Genomic DNA, 17,190 nt, shown 5'->3' with positions numbered 1-17,190 from the left:
TAGAGGAAGTTATCAGAACGTTTTGTACTACTTGGTTGTGGAAAGAACGCATCACACAATTATTTTTTTGTGGGTCTGAGGTTTAATACTTGCATAGCAGAGAAAACACGAGTTTTAAACAAGACGCAGGTAAGGTCCTCCGAGAATACACTGCATACCCCTGCAAGTGAATACGCGTTGATTCAATCCGTCTCGGAACTTTGCGAGTTTTCGTAGCTCAGTTTTGGCATCCCATGTTTCTTTACGAGCATGCTGCAAAACACCTACTACGTTGCTTCTGACATAATAAGAGGGCGCTGCTGTTCCTCTGTCAGGTGCTGCAAAATGTCTGACTTTTATGAGACAGACTTTTATGAGAAATGCCTACACTGTGGAGGCTGCGGCTTCTCTACTAGTTTTGTCGGAAAATGTTTCTCTAGCTTATGAATTTTAGACCCTATTATTTCCGTTTCCATCTTTGCTTCTCTCTGTGGAGTTGGACCTATTGCAGCTAAGATTAGATTACATTTCCTGCTTACACCCACCTGGTCACTCGACAAGAAAGGACAAGTATGCTGAGTGGAAGTAGCTTGTGTGACGGTCTTTCGGAGGGCAAAGGTGATTTACCAAGCTGATTGAGGTGTTCAGGTCGAAATGCGAGGTCCTCGAGCGTATACTACATACTGCAGGAATGGGCGACCAGTAAGCTAAAGTTATTGAGGCACCATATTAACTACGTAATTGTGCCCCCCCCCCTTAACTCCCTTGTTTGAGACTATTACCAATGAGCAGTGTGCCACCTTCTGTCTCTTGGATTTTGAACAATATTATTGGTAAACCTTTTGAAATTTGTAAAGGAGTGATTGTGTGTACCGAGATTCATTTTTTTTGTAGTAGCAAGTGCAATCGTGAATCAGAAACTCCTAGCTGACTGTAGTCCTGGTCGGAGGCATGAAACTTAGAACCCGGAGGGATGTGGACCAGCTACAGAAGTAACAATGAAAAATGCCGACTGCACCAGAGATAAGTGAAATGTGCTTGGGGGCAGCTCTTCATATTACGAGTAGCGTACTTCGATTAGATGTGAATTGGGAAGTAGTTGTTCCAACCAAGATGACTGTTGGCAGAGAGGAAATCTTTGATGAGTTTGGTGGCGTACTGAGTGAGAAAATATCACTACTGGTGACAAAACGTGGCTTAATTTTCACTAGTCTCTTGTTTTCAGGACAACAGAAGGATTTAGCACAGCATATAAGGGCAGTACTAGAACAGACGTGACTGCGACGCTCGGTTCTGCTGCTTTCATTGTCAAGTCACTTAGTTAGGTATTAAAACATACCAGAGAGATCATTGTTGCTTCCACATCCTCTAAGAGTTTTGGCTTCTGTTGGTAAAACCCCATTTCTGAGATCCTAGTTTGCCAAAGCTTCTATCTGTGAGTGGACAAACTAGGAGACGTTTTTAGTGAAATTAGGGGATACGTCATCTGGACTAAAGTAGAGGCGTGCAGCGATGTCACGCACGGCAATTACCAGCCACATCCATTAGTCGTATAAAAAAAAGTACATTCGTATGTATGTGTGTATGTATATAAGTATGTATTCGTACGTAGGTTTCACATCTCTTCCTAAACCACAGGAGAGATTGCAACAGAACTTGCTGCACATATTACCTACTATCCGGTAAGGGTCGCGGTGGGGGTAAGAACCACTTACCTATCGAACGGGTGGGGTTAAAAAATCAGTGTAGCCCGTGACGCGCGAACAGCCATGCTTTGGTCATACATTATTTGAGAATGAGAGCACTTAGTGACTTGGAATAAACTTTACACATAATTGCAAATATTTACCATCCATTTTTTCTCGCTGACGTCCCCCACAAAAAGGTGAAAGCAAAAAAGTTTATCTGTTCACGCAGTAATAATGCCACATGATACATAATGTGTTGATTTGTTACGTCTGTAGTACTAACTGTAATGGTGACAGTATTCACACATATCACTGAATGTACTAGCAACATATCATTGTACGACAGAGACGTCAGGAGATATAACGTCACAAACACCGAGAAGCGTGAATAACTGCCGCATCATGCATGACGTTTTAATTTATTAATTAGTTATTATGAACGCTATTAGAAACACATTGCGCACGCATTTTCTTCAGTTGATACAAAAGTCATAAACATTTTTTGTTTATTTATAGACGCAATCACATTCTTATGAACAGTCATAACCGGTTTCGGCCATACAATGACCGTGTTCAGATTCTAAAAAATGGCTCTGAGTACTATGGGACTCAACTTCTCAGGTCATCAGTCCCCTAGAACTTAGAACTACTTAAACCTAACTAACCTAAGGACATCACTCACATCCATGCCCGAGGCAGGATTCGAACCTGCGACCGTAGCGGTCGCGCGGTTCCAAACCGTAGCGCCTAAAACCACTCGGCCACTCTGGCCGGCTCAGATTCTGAAGGCGGCATACGCTGAACACGGATTCATGCACTGTCAACGTTTGACAACGCATGAACCTGTGTTCAGTGTACTCCGCCTTTAGAATCTGAAGATGGTCACTGTATGGCCGAAACTGGTTATGACTGTGTCATAAGAATGTGATTGCGTCTATAAACAAATTTACAAAATTTTCAGTCACGCACTCCATTGGGAAAATGTCATTTTCTCCAAGGTCATAAACATTACGATTCATGAACATGAAACTGCAGAGCGAAATTCGCTATAGATAGGGGTCAAATATGTGTAGAATTAGATGTGGAATATGTTAAATATGTGTGAAATACACTCCTGGAAATGGGAAAAAGAACACATTGACACCCGTGTGTCAGACCCACCATACTTGCTCCGGACACTGCGAGAGGGCTGTACAAGCAATGATCACACGCACGGCACAGCGGACACACCAGGAACCGCGGTGTTGGCCGTCGAATGGCGCTAGCTGCGCAGCATTTGTGCACCGCCGCCGTCAGTGTCAGCCAGTTTGCCGTGGCATACGGAGCTCCATCGCAGTCTTTAATACTGGTAGCATGCCGCGACAGCGTGGACGTGAACCGTATGTGCAGTTGACGGACTTTGAGCGAGGGCGTATAGTGGGCATGCGGGAGGCCGGGTGGACGTACCGCCGAATTGCTCAACACGTGGGGCGTGAGGTCTCCACAGTACATCGATGTTGTCGCCAGTGGTCGGCGGAAGGTGCACGTGCCCGTCGACCTGGGACCGGACCGCAGCGACGCACGGATGCACGCCAAGACCGTAGGATCCTACGCAGTGCCGTAGGGGACCGCACCGCCACTTCCCAGCAAATTAGGGACACTGTTGCTCCTGGGGTATCGGCGAGGACCATTCGCAACCGTCTCCATGAAGCTGGGCTACGGTCCCGCACACCGTTAGGCCGTCTTCCGCTCACGCCCCAACATCGTGCAGCCCGCCTCCAGTGGTGTCGCGACAGGCGTGAATGGAGGGACGAATGGAGACGTGTCGTCTTCAGCAATGAGAGTTGCTTCTGCCTTGGTGCCAATGATGGTCGTATTCGTGTTTGGCGCCGTGCAGGTGAGCGCCACAATCAGGACTGCATACGACCGAGGCACACAGGGCCAACACCCGGCATCATGGTGTGGGGATCGATCTCCTACACTGGCCGTACACCACTGGTGATCGTCGAGGGGACACTGAATAGTGCACGGTACATCCAAACCGTCATCGAACCCATCGTTCTACCATTCCTAGACCGGCAAGGGAACTTGCTGTTCCAACAGGACAATGCACGTCCGCATGTATCCCGTGCCACCCAACGTGCTCTAGAAGGTGTAAGTCAACTACCCTGGCCAGCAAGATCTCCGGATCTGTCCCCCATTGAGCATGTTTGGGACTGGATGAAGCGTCGTCTCACGCGGTCTGCACGTCCAGCACGAACGCTGGTCCAACTGAGGCGCCAGGTGGAAATGGCATGGCAAGCCGTTCCACAGGACTACATCCAGCATCTCTACGATCGTCTCCATGGGAGAATAGCAGCCTGCATTGCTGCGAAAGGTGGATATACACTGTACTAGTGCCGACATTGTGCATGCTCTGTTGCCTGTGTCTATGTGCCTGTGGTTCTGTCAGTGTGATCATGTGATGTATCTGACCCCAGGAATGTGTCAATAAAGTTTCCCCTTCCTGGGACAATGAATTCACGGTGTTCTTATTTCAATTTCCAGGAGTGTATATACATTGATTCACCAAAATGCTTTTGAACGCCTGCTTAATAATTTGCTTTTCCGTATTTGCAAAGAATATAGCAGCATTCTGTGTTTCAGGGATCCGATAGTTTGTTGGTAGGTTTGTGGAGGTATGTGGTATTAGAGATCTACGCATAGGTCATGTAATTCGAGTCAATAACGAGCCGCTGATTTGAGTACACGATGGTGTCGCCCGATAGCGACCCAGATGGGTTCACAGGACTTCATCAGGCGAATTTGGTCGCCGAGACATCAATGCGAGTTCTCTGTAATGGCCCTCAAACTAATGTAGCATGGTTCTCTCTCCGAGACATGGACAAAAATATTGCTAAAATACGACGTCAGCGTCGAGGAAGACGTCAAGCAAGAAGGGATGCAGGTGGTTCTCAGCTGTCAGTGCGTCTTCGATTACTACCACAGTCCCATGAAAGCGTAGGAGAATATCTCCCATAGCATAATACTGTTGCCTCCAGCCTGCGTCCGTGACGCGCTGCATTTTTCGAGCCGCCATTCACCTGGATGGCGGCGCCTCTGGAGGTGATCAGACTCAGTGTAGCAGAAATGTGATTCACCCAAGAGCCGAACTTTTCCACTGATTGACGGTCGAATCCCGATGGTCCAGTGCTCACTGAAATCGTAACTGACAATGTCGTAGGGCCAACATATGGACATGTAGGGATGGTCTGCTGCCGGCCGGTGAGACCGAGCGGTTCTAGGCGCTACAGTCTGGAACCGCGCGACCGCTACGGTCGCAGGTTCGAATCCTGCCTGGGGCATGGATGTGTGTGATGTCCTTAGGTTAGTTAGGTTTAAGTAGTTGTAAGTTCTAGGGGACTGATGACCTCAGCTGTTAAGTCCCATAGTGCTCAGAGCCATTTGATGGTCTGCTTCGGAGCTCCATATTCAACAATGTACGATGAACGGTATGCTCCGAAACACTTGTGAGTGCACCAGCATTGTGCTCTTTCGGCAGAGATGCCCTAGATCACCATCTAACCTACTTTACGGAGTAGACAAGCATCCGAACCCTACGTTCTGTGAAGAGTCGTGGACGTTCAACCTACGTTGTGTGAAGAGTCGTGGACGTCCAACCATACCCCAGATCACCATCTAACCTGCTTTACGGAGTAGACAAGCATCCGAACCCTACGTTCTGTGAAGAGTCGTGGACGCTCAACCTACGTTGTGTGAAGAGTCGTGGACGTCCAACCATACCCCAGATCACCATCTAACCTGCTTTACGGAGTAGACAAGCATCCGAACCCTACGTTCTGTGAAGAGTCGTGGACATTCAACCTTCGTTGTGTGAAGAGTCGTGGACGTCCAACCATACCCCAGATCACCATCTAACCTGCTTTACGGAGTAGACAAGCATCCGAACCCTACGTTCTGTGAAGAGTCGTGGACGTTCAACCTACGTTGTGTGAAGAGTCGTGGACGTCCAACCATGCCCCAGATCACCATCTAACCTGCTTTACGGAGTAGACAAGCATCCGAACCCTACGTTCTGTGAAGAGTCGTGGACGTTCAACCTACGTTGTGTGAAGAGTCGTGGACGTCCAACCATGCCCCAGATCACCATCTAACCTGCTTTACGGACTAGACAAGGATCTGAACCCTACGTTCTGTGAAGAGTCGTGGACGTTCAACCTACGTTGTGTGAAGAGTCGTGGACGTCCAACCATACCCCAGATCACCATCTAAACTGCTTTACGGAGTAGACAAGCATCCAAACCCTACGTTCTGTGAAGAGTCGTGCACGTTCAACCTACATTGTGTGAAGAGTAGTGGACGTCCAACCATACCCCAGATCACCATCTAACCTGCTTTACGGAGTAGACAAGCATCCGAACCCTACGTTCTGTGAAGAGTCGTGGACGTTCAACCTACGTTGTGTGAAGAGTCGTGGACGTCCAACCATACCCCAGATCACCATCTAACCTGCTTTACGGAGTAGACAAGCATCCGAACCCTACGTTCTGTGAAGAGTCGTGGACGTTCAACCTACGTTGTGTGAAGAGTCGTGGACGTCCAACCATACCCCAGATCACCATCTAACCTGCTTTACGGAGTAGACAAGCATCCGAACCCTACGTTCTGTGAAGAGTCGTGGACGTTCAACCTACGTTGTGTGAAGAGTCGTGGACGTCCAACCATACCCCAGATCACCATCTAACCTGCTTTACGGAGTAGACAAGCATCCGAACCCTACGTTCTGTGAAGAGTCGTGGACGTTCAACCTACGTTGTGTGAAGAGTCGTGGACGTCCAACCATACCCCAGATCACCATCTAACCTGCTTTACGGAGTAGACAAGCATCCGAACCCTACGTTCTGTGAAGAGTCGTGGACGTTCAACCTACGTTGTGTGAAGAGTCGTGGACGTCCAACCATACCCCAGATCACCATCTAACCTGCTTTACGGAGTAGACAAGCATCCGAACCCTACGTTCTGTGAAGAGTCGTGGACGTTCAACCTACGTTGTGTGAAGAGTCGTGGACGTCCAACCATGCCCCAGATCACCATCTAACCTGCTTTACGGACTAGACAAGCATCTGAACCCTACGTTCTGTGAAGAGTCGTGGACGTTCAACCTACGTTGTGTGAAGAGTCGTGGACGTCCAACCATACCCCAGATCACCATCTAACCTGCTTTACGGAGTAGACAAGCATCCAAACCCTACGTTCTGTGAAGAGTCGTGCACGTTCAACCTACATTGTGTGAAGAGTAGTGGACGTCCAACCATACCCCAGATCACCATCTAACCTGCTTTACGGAGTAGACAAGCATCCGAACCCTACGTTCTGTGAAGAGTCGTGGACGTTCAACCTACGTTGTGTGAAGAGTCGTGGACGTCCAACCATGCCCCAGATCACCATCTAACCTGCTTTACGGAGTAGACAAGCATCCGAACCCTATGTTCTGTGAAGCGTCGTGGACGTTCAACCTACGTTGTGTGAAGAGTCGTGGACGTCCAACCATGCCCCAGATCACCATCTAACCTGCTTTACGGACTAGACAAGCATCCGAACCCTACGTTCTGTGAAGAGTCGTGGACGTTCAACCTACGTTGTGTGAAGAGTCGTGGACGTCCAACCATACCCCAGATCACCATCTAACCTGCTTTACGGAGTAGACAAGCATCCGAACCCTACGTTCTGTGAAGAGTCGTGGACGTTCAACCTACGTTGTGTGAAGAGTCGTGGACGTCCAACCATACCCCAGATCACCATCTAACCTGCTTTACGGAGTAGACAAGCATCCGAACCCTACGTTCTGTGAAGAGTCGTGGACGTCCAACAATTTAGCGCTTACTAGTAGTTTCACTGTCCTTCTACTTCTTTCCGTAGATCCTTACGACAAAGACGCGTGAACGTTCGATCAACTTCGCTGTTTTGGAGGTACTCGTTCACAGGCTCTTCGTAATAATAATCTGCACTTCGTCAGAGTCGCTTATCTCAATGAATTTCCCCATTTGGAGCCAATATCTTGGCTAGGGTGATCTCCCGTCCGCGTCTGCTCCGCTTATATACTTTTGTTGCTAACGTCGCAGTGCGCATTGGTCATAATGTTTTGGTTGATCGGTGTATGAGATATGTGTACGTGGGCAAAGCTACAGGTAAAAAGCTCATCCTATACCCCTGCAACGGTTTCAACCAAACTTTGGTACACATGTTTGTTATGGTCTGGAAAGAAATACTGTAGGAGTAAGAACTAGCAGCATCCAATTTTGATAAGCGTGATAACTGGGAGAGAAAATGGGAGACGACGAGATGGATAGACAGGGAGGGAGAGGGAGGTGATGGACATGAGTGGGTGAGTGGGAGGGAGTAGATGGGCAGGGAGAAGGGATGGGGAAATGGACACCAGAGGGGAGAGGAAAAGATGGACAGAGAAAGGGAAGCGAAGAAATGGAAAGCCGCAGGGGGAAGTATTGACAGGAACAGAGAAGGAGAGGAGGAGATGAACAAAAAGGGAGAAGGAAATGGTCAGAGGAAGGGAAGAGGAGGAGATGGACAGAGAGAGGGGAGAGGAAGAGATGGATATAGAAAGAGAAAAGTAGAGACAGGGAGAGAGGGGCAGGACATGACAAACAGAGAGAGGGAAGGAGGAAACGGAATGAGGAAGGAGACAGGAGGTAATGGAGAGAGGCAAGAAGAGGAGGTGGACAGAGAAATGAAAGAGGAGGATATGAAATGGGAGTAGGGGGAGACTGAGAGAGGGGGAGGAAGAGATGGAGATGAGAGGATGAAGGATGAGGTGGGCAGAAAGACAAGGAAGGCGGAGACAGGAAATAGATGACCGGAATACCCGGGAAACGCCAGGTACTCAGCTAGTAATATAAAAACAGTTTTGTGTGGCTGAATGCCCAAGTGCAAGCATTTCAATTGGATGCCAGTTATCCAAGAGGGGTACGTGAAATCCAAACCATGTGACGTTTCTGGTGACTCTTCACTCCTTCAGAGATGCAGGCTACATAAAGGCAGACTGCAATTTTCCGTTGCCTAACTAGGATTCAATCGCATTTCCGCAAGACCACCAAATACGGCTAACAGCTATCTTATCATGCATCATACCCAGATATATTGAGCCACTCGTCGTTGTCCTGTAAAGAAGAGTGCCAAACATGTAAAATGCACTTATCCCTCTCCGCGCCGTTATTTCGAACACCGCTGCTACTTTGCCGTAAAACGTACAGTTTCTCACTCGAACGGGATTGTCCATTGTACAAGTTTCTAATGCGAAACACAGCCTCTTACGAGCGCTACACGTTGTTAAATATCAGACCACCCCAAAACTATTTCAGCAATATAAATTCTGGGAACAACTGCTAGACTCATTGAGACCTCAGTGCTTTTTTTCTAAAATGAAGTTCTTTTATCAGGGCAGCTCTCCGTGTAAAACATTGTTAGGTCACTTTAGAGGAGTTCTTGACACAATTTTCTGGATTCCTACTAAACTTCTCAGTGTTGATGACTTAAGTTATTGGTAACAGATGAAACTGCCAGATACTAACAGTTCCTTATAACAATGTCCAACTATTTTCATTACATGTCAAAGTGATTTGCGTTCTGCCCCCCAACACATTTGTGCATGCGTACCACATAACCACATAGGGCTTTCTTGTCTCTCTTACACATTTAACAAACGCACTATAATTCACTTACGGAAATGCAAACGTATCATACAAAACCTCATGTCTATTGTGAGTGTATTATCTAGATTCAAAGTACTCACTTCACTAACAATGAAGTACAGTGGGGAGTTACTTGGCAAACATCCGGTTGTTGAGCTTAGTAATGGCACTTCCCATAACTTTGTACTAGTTATGCATTTTTCATTAGAATGCTGGTATCTTTTATAAACGCAGGAAACTTTGACGGACTTTTCTGTTTTAAGTGAGAGGTAGTTTCAGTCCTAGTGCTAAAAATATGACATCCATACAGAACAAGATTTCCTCCAGTAGATACGAATTGCGTGGAGAGATGTAATGATTTTTTTTCACTATGGGCTGACGACCCTAACGGGTATTTTGCAGGATAGGTTCGTGATTAAATGTGAGAATTTGCCATTAAGCTATTCCGAATGAACTGAGCAGGTTATACTGCATGGAACTCTCTCCAGATATGATCTTCGCTTAGGAGTCATCTACTTACATCTCAGCGAATGTACAATATCACCGTTCTCAAACGCTAGAATAAGTTAGTAGACCAACTTACGTACTTGTGTGAACTTTCACAACCATTTTTCTTTGTTTATTCCAGACAGAAGACATGATATAGCCTTTAGTTACTTTTAAATTTGACAGAGACTCTTGTACGATGCTGCAGGCCATTTAGCGTGAAGTTGAAACCATCTGAGACTCGAAATCCAGTCTAGCATTCAGGTTTAAGTAGCCACGAACGTGCATCCGCAAACGAGTACACTTATATCTCTATATCATCCTTTCATTAGAATTATTTTTAGAAAAGCGATGGCTGTGGGAAATGAACTTCAGAAAAAAGCAACGTGAAAAAGTCGAAAAAGCTAGTTGCTAAAAACGGATATTTTCGTTCGTATTCAGTGCGCAGCCAGATGTTCGCTAATTTCGATCTGCATTGATGACCGATATCCGGCGGAAGTCAGTTATTGCTCTGCGGATATTGGAGTGATCTCGCCGAATCTCTAATTACCCAGCCGCGCTGCTCGGTATCTGCCGAGAGCCATAGAGTCGGCCCTCGCTGCGGTCCACCTTTAGCAGGTCACCGGCTTCGCGTTTATTTACGTTATACAGCGAGATCCGAGGATTACTGGCCCCCATTATCGAGCACGGTAATGGCAGTACAGCCTGCGAGCAGCCGTTCGAATTCCCCCGGGAGAAAGTATTTAGTATACAGAGTCTGCTGGTCGATACGGGACCGTATAAACACATTGTGTCCCTTGCCCAGAAGTGCTGCGTTATTCGTAAGTGCTTCTGGGGTATCATACGACGACTGCGCAAAATTAATTGACATAGAGAGAAATGACACCTGTCAGTGGCTAGAGAATCTAACCAGTTTTTTTCCTCTCATTACAGGTGCTCCATACGGGCACCACTTGTGACGCGGCGTACGTCAACAGGATAGCCGGACACTCGTCGTACAGCTCCCAACACGTCATAGTCCTTGTCAGCGACTGCTTTAATCATCCTTCTTTGCAATTTTCACAAATTAATCCTCTATTGTATGACTTTTCGGGGAAACCAATTTCAGCGAAAAAAATACTGTGTGAAAGGTTGAACACAGATATTTTGATTGATATAATTTTGGTTTATTCATTAATAATTCAGCTATAAAGACATGGAAATATAACCTGTGCTACAATTAAGCATCATTTTACACACTTCAATAAAAATGTAACACTGTGTGAACAAAGTGCCAGAAATAATTCACGCTTTTAGCTGTTCTTGCGTTTGTTTACGAACACCCGACATTCAGCAAAGAGAATCGATGTTCTACCAACATTTTGACGCTAAACATAGTCTTGGTCGATGCAGCCAGACTGAATATGTTGTCAGACAACAACATCATGAGTATTCGAGAGGTTCCCTTAACATTATACGAAAATTTACGGTTTGTTACCAAATGACAACGCCATACAATAGAGGTTTAAGTGACAATGCAAGCAGGTTCACACGATCTTTGACATAGCAGTGAAAGAATAAACTAATGGACTTCAGTCACGTAACCGTAGGGGCCATCTTAGAACAGGAGCCACTTTGGCAGTGACATAACCACGAACGTGTGAAAGGAAGTGCGGTGGAGAACCGTCTTGCTGTAAAAATAAAATTCAAATTCAAGTGGCTCTGAGCACTATGGGACTTAACATCTGAGGTCATCAGTCCCCTCGACTTAGAACTACTTAAACCTAACTAACCTAAGGATATCACACACATCCATGCCCGAGGCACGATTCAAACCTGCGACTGTAGCGGCCGCGCAGTTCCAGACTGAAGCGCCTAGAACTGTTCGGCCACAACTGCCGACAAAAATAAAGTGTCCACTGTCTTGCCGTAGCGCGTCCGAGTACACAAAACCAGTCACAGACCTCTCCACAAAGAAAAATGGTCCATAAACTTTTGAAGAGGAACTGGTGCAAAATATTTTAACCGTTGGTGAATCACGAACATATTCCACAATGTAGTGTAGATGTTCTGTGCCCCACATACGAACATTAAGATGATTCTTCTTCCCCAACACTTGAAACGTGGCTACATGGCTGAAAACTAACTTCTGTTTTAAACCGCCTTTCTCCAGTAGCCGTTGTATATCACTGAAGAAGTCAGAATGAAGCTGATTGTCCGGAGTAGTCAGTGCAAGTAACATCTGCAGCCGGTATGGTTTTACATGCAGGTGTCTGCGTACAGTGCACCGAAAAGCCGACTGAGGTGTCTGGGGATATCCGCTCGCACGTGTCGTGAATTTCGTAGCGGTCCTGATGAATGATTCCCACACATGATCGCTCTTCTCTGCTGATGTTCTCGTCGGCCTGCTTTTTCGCATCGCATAAGCATCCAGTCTCATGGAACATGCTGTACCATTCATGGAATCTTTTGTCCGTTGAATCTTTCATCCGATGTTCCGTACGCAATCGTCGCTGAACCGTCACAACGGAAAGTGAGGTCCGATCGAACGTGAAATGGAAACCACACTGAAAATCAAAAATGTTTTGTTTGCAACAGTTAGCTTTCCAATATCTTCGTCGCAGAAGGCAGCCTCCTCTGCTTTCTACCAATACTCTGTGCCAAAATGTTATGTTCATAGACAGCGTTTCTTGTGAGCACAGACAAAAATCAGAGGGAGCCAAGTCTGGGTTGTATGGTGGATGATCAATCAGTTCCCATCGAAAACGCTGCAGGGGTGTGCTCATCGCCTCTGTAGTGTGCGGCCGAGAATTGTCACGAAGAAGGAAACGTATGACAGTTACGTTGTGCGGGATGCATGAAATCAAGCAGGCATTCATACCTGGCGAGAGACACAATTTTTTAGGCACCTTTACGTGCAAATTATGCACTCAGAACAGACAAAAAAGCGCAAGACGCGATCGACTGGCATACTGGAGACACTGTGCGATGCATCCATGCAAAGCCTCGTAGGATTTCCATTCGATCAGATTTTCCTTTCCGAACAGACCTCTTAGGATACAAAACGCACGTATCGCACTATTATATGCCACATCTAGATTTCCTTGCACGCTGGTGGTGCACTCTGGAACTACGCCACTGACCGTGTTATAAATCGAAACGTGGACAGATGCTCGATGAACTGTTACATGTAATATCTTTGTATGTCTGGTAGTTCCACGCCGTCTTGTGTAACAGTACAGCTGCTCCCCAACGAAAAAGTTGCGTATCATATCTGTGACACCCTCTCCCCAGTGTCGCAGTAATACAAAATGTCTTTGAACTTTACGATATACACCGTCAACCCTGTCTGGTAAGGATCCCATCCCGCACAGCAGATTCTGGCACCGGACAGGAAAGCATAGTGTAGGTAGCCTTTTACTGCATTTATTGCGTTTTCTGAATGTTCTACGAATAAAACGCTGTCTTTAAACTCCGTCCGAACAGGTCTTGCAAGGCCCAACTGTACCGTCCGGTCGCCGAGTCATCCTCAGACCACAGGCGACGCTGGATACGGATGTGGAGGGTATGTGGTCAGCACACTGCTCTCCCGGCCGTACGTCAGTTTCCGAGACCGGAGCCGCTACTTCTCAATCAAGTAGCCCCTCAGTTTGCCTCACAAGGGCTCAGTGCACCTCGCCGGCCAACAGCGCTCGGCAGACCGGGTGGTCACCCACCGAAGTGCTAGCTCAGCCAGACAGCGCTTAATTTCGGTAATCTGACGCGAACCGGTTTTACCATTAAAACGCTGTCTTTGGTTTTCCTATTTAGTTAAACCGACAGTCTTTAGATTTGAGTGATTTACTGCGTAACCGAAATTTAGCGGAATACCATCTAGATGTTGAAGCCCTTTTGTTTGTGTTTGCTTTAAGAATATCATATGTTTTTGAGTGGGGTCCGCCCTTAGCAACACACAATGTTGTTTTTTGCCCCACACGTTTCAGTGCAGTTACAGCATCATCAGAGTTTTTTTTTATTATGGCTGTTAAACATACGGAATGTTCTTTGCTATTTAAATACATATAAATATTAGTTTCTAAATCGTAATTACAGGTTTTTAAAGAGCACATAAAATTGTGTATTCATACCTTCTTACTACATGGTGCGGTTTTCCTGCTGTATTACGTTTTTACAGTGACTGTTTTTCTTTACAGTTTGTCACCTGCAACTATATCCAACTTAATGTAGGCAAAATATTTACGTAAAAATTACGATTTCTAAACTGTTATGGCTATGCCTGAGATTAATAATTCATGTAAAAGGTTGTGTGTGTGTGTGTGTGTGTGTGTGTGTGTGTGTGTGTGTGTGTATCTATTTCCATTATGTTTCACTTACGGTTTCTTTTTTCGTAGTCTACTTCATTGTCAGTTCCATGTATTGAGTTGTCACTGTCGCTGTCGCTGTCACTGTTTACCAGTTCTAATAACAAGATGGCGGACAGTGGAACAGTAGAAGGCGTCATGGGCGGTTGTTTTGAATTTCTCAGAGAGGTGTGTGTGTGTGTGTGTGTGTGTGTGTTTGTGTGTGTATGTGTGTGAAACGAAAGAGGGAGAGAGAGAGAGAGAGAGAGAGAGAGAGAGAGGGAGGGAGGGAGAGAGTAGGTTTCAGGATTTATCATTATTATTATAATTATATTTATTTGTTTTTAGTTTTAAGTGTCTGTGTGTAAGTGTGTGTGTGTGGGGGGGGGGGGGAGGGGGTGGAGGACTTCTATAGGTTGGTATTATCTAATAATTCCTTGAGGGCAGAGAACAGAGTTCCATTGCAGTGACAGCTCAATACATAGAACTTGCCAATGAACAAGATTACGAAAAAAGAAACTGTAAGTGAAACATAACGTAAATAGATACACACACACAACTTTTCACATGAATTATTAATCTCAGGCATAGCCGTAACAGTTTAGAAATCGTAATTTTTGTGTAAATGTTTTGCTGCATTCAGTTGTATACAGTTGCAGGTCCCAAACTGTAAAGAAAAACAATCACTGTAAGAACGTAATACAGCAGGAAAACCACACTATGTGGTAAGATGGTATGAATACACAACTTTATGCGCTCTTCAGAAACCTGTAATTACGATTTAGAAACTAATATTTATGTGTATTTAAACACTAAGGAACATTCCTTATGATTAACAACCATAATAAAAAAAACTCACTGATGATGCTTCAACTGCAGTAAAACATGTCTGGAACAAAAAATAAAATTGTCTTTTGCTAAAGGCGGACCCCAATCAAAAACATATGGTATAAACGGAATACTTTTAATTCTCGCGTGGATGACCTCACACTTTTCACTATTCATTGCAATTTTTGATATCATACAGATATCATGCCTAACTCATTTTGTAATTGGTTTTGATCTACTGTAGAATTTACAAACCGATAAATGACAGCATCATCTGCCAACAATCGAAGACGGCTGAGCAGGCAGTCGCCTAAATCATTTACGTTGACTAGAAACACCAGGGGGTCAATAACACTTTCTTGGAGGACGTCAGATATCACTTATGCTTTACTCGATGATTTTACGACAGTCACTATGAACTCTGAATTTTCTGACAAGAGATCACAAATCAAACGCTCAACTGAGACGACACTCCACAGGCACATAATTTGATTAGAAGCCGCTTTTGAGAAAGGTATTAAAAGCCTTTAGGAATTCCAGAAATTTGAAATCAATTTCAGATCCCCTATCGACACCACACATTACTTCGAACAATGGAAAATACAGGATGGAATGTAAGAACATTAGAGAAGGAAAGTTGCTACTCACCATATAGCACAAATGCTGAGTCGCGATTTGCACAACAAAAAGATTCACACAATTATATCTTTCGGCCATTAAGGCCTTTGTCAGCAATAGACACACATGCACGCACGCACACACTCACGCAAATGCAATTTGCACCCAAGTAAGACGTGTCTGCAAGTTGCGTATGCGTGAGTGGTTGTGTGCGTGCGTGTATGTGTGTCTATTGCTCACAAAGGCCTTAATGGCCAAAAGCTATAGTTGTGTGAATCTTTTTGTTGTGTCTATCGCGACTCAGCGTCTCCGCTATACGGCGAGTACCACACATTACTTCGTGAGAATATGGAGTTCGTTGTGTTGCACAAGAACGATATTTTCTGAATCCTTGCGTGTGTGTCAATAGTTCGTTTTCTCCGACGCAATTTGTCATGTATGAACACAGCATATTTTCTAAAGTCCTACTCCAATCAACGTCAATGATAAAACTCTACAATTCAGTGGGTTACTTTTCCTTCCTTTCTTGAGTATTGCTGTGACCTGCGCAAGTTTCCAGTCTTTAAGTACGGATAGTTCGTCAAGCGAATTGTTTTTTTTTCCTTTATTGAATTTCGATTCCCCCCCCCCCCCCCCCCCCCCCCAAGGAGGCTTGCTGGCAGGAGCTTAGTACGCTGCTCTTCAGCCTACTTCTTTTGAAAACATATGAAGATAAGAAGCAATAAGAGCAGGCGATAAAACGGTGACTTAAATTTAAAACGGCGGAAAATTGTGGAAAATTAAATCATGAAACAAAGGGTGGGCGATGCTAATAAAATACACTGGAAGCAGACACGTAAAATAGTAGACAGGCAATGAAAAACCACAGTGACAGTCTGGTTTCTGTTCGCGAGAGATGCAACAATCACACCCAACGACAGTATGATGTCCATTCGCAACACTTCGGAAAAGATGCATAAGACTTAACAATCACTGGAAACACTGCACTAAAAAGTCGGCACGAAGATGACACACCACAGCCAAGGGCAGATGGGGGGTGGACTGGACAGATGAGGGGAAAACAGGGGGCAGGAGAGGAAAAACGAAAGGGGGCGGCAACTGATGGAGGGAGAGGACTCATAAGGGGGAGGGGCAGGGCAGACAAGAGAGAGAATGGGGAGAGGCAGAGGAGAGAAATGCAAAAGGACTCGGGGGAGAGAGGGGAAACAGAGAGAGGGGGTAGGCAGGGAAAAAACAGGATGGAAGGGGGCGGAAGAGGGAGACCAAGAAAAGGACAGAGAAATGGAGGGGGAGGTGAGGATCAGAGTTGATAGGAGGGATAAATGGAGGGAGTGAGGGCAGCATCGAGGGGGGGGGGGAGGTGACTGAAGCCACCTTGGGATAGGAGATGATGGGTGTAGAGATGGATGGTAAGGGGGACACAACAGTGAAGGCGCAGCAGAGGGCAGGGGTTAGAGAGGAACAACCAGGGGATGAGGGGGATCAAGGAGGTGCGAGGTGTAGAGTATGTGGATATGTTCGAGGAATAGGAGCAGATGGGGGAAAGGAGTCAGGTTGTAGAGGATCTGCATGAGAGATGGGAGGCAT

General features: G+C 45.8%; 1 non-coding gene across 1 annotated transcript; it reads right to left on the bottom strand.

Moving 5' to 3' along the window:
- Nucleotides 1–2,354: 2,354 nt before the first annotated feature.
- On the bottom strand, nucleotides 2,355–2,438 carry Trnap-ugg. The gene has a single exon. It is a non-coding gene; the product is annotated as a tRNA-Pro (tRNA).
- Nucleotides 2,439–17,190: the final 14,752 nt, after the last annotated feature.

The sequence above is a fragment of the Schistocerca americana genome, chromosome 2, assembly GCF_021461395.2.
Source record: "Schistocerca americana isolate TAMUIC-IGC-003095 chromosome 2, iqSchAmer2.1, whole genome shotgun sequence".
Taxonomy (NCBI): domain Eukaryota; kingdom Metazoa; phylum Arthropoda; class Insecta; order Orthoptera; family Acrididae; genus Schistocerca; species Schistocerca americana.
This window is presented reverse-complemented; position numbering and strand designations above follow the sequence as displayed.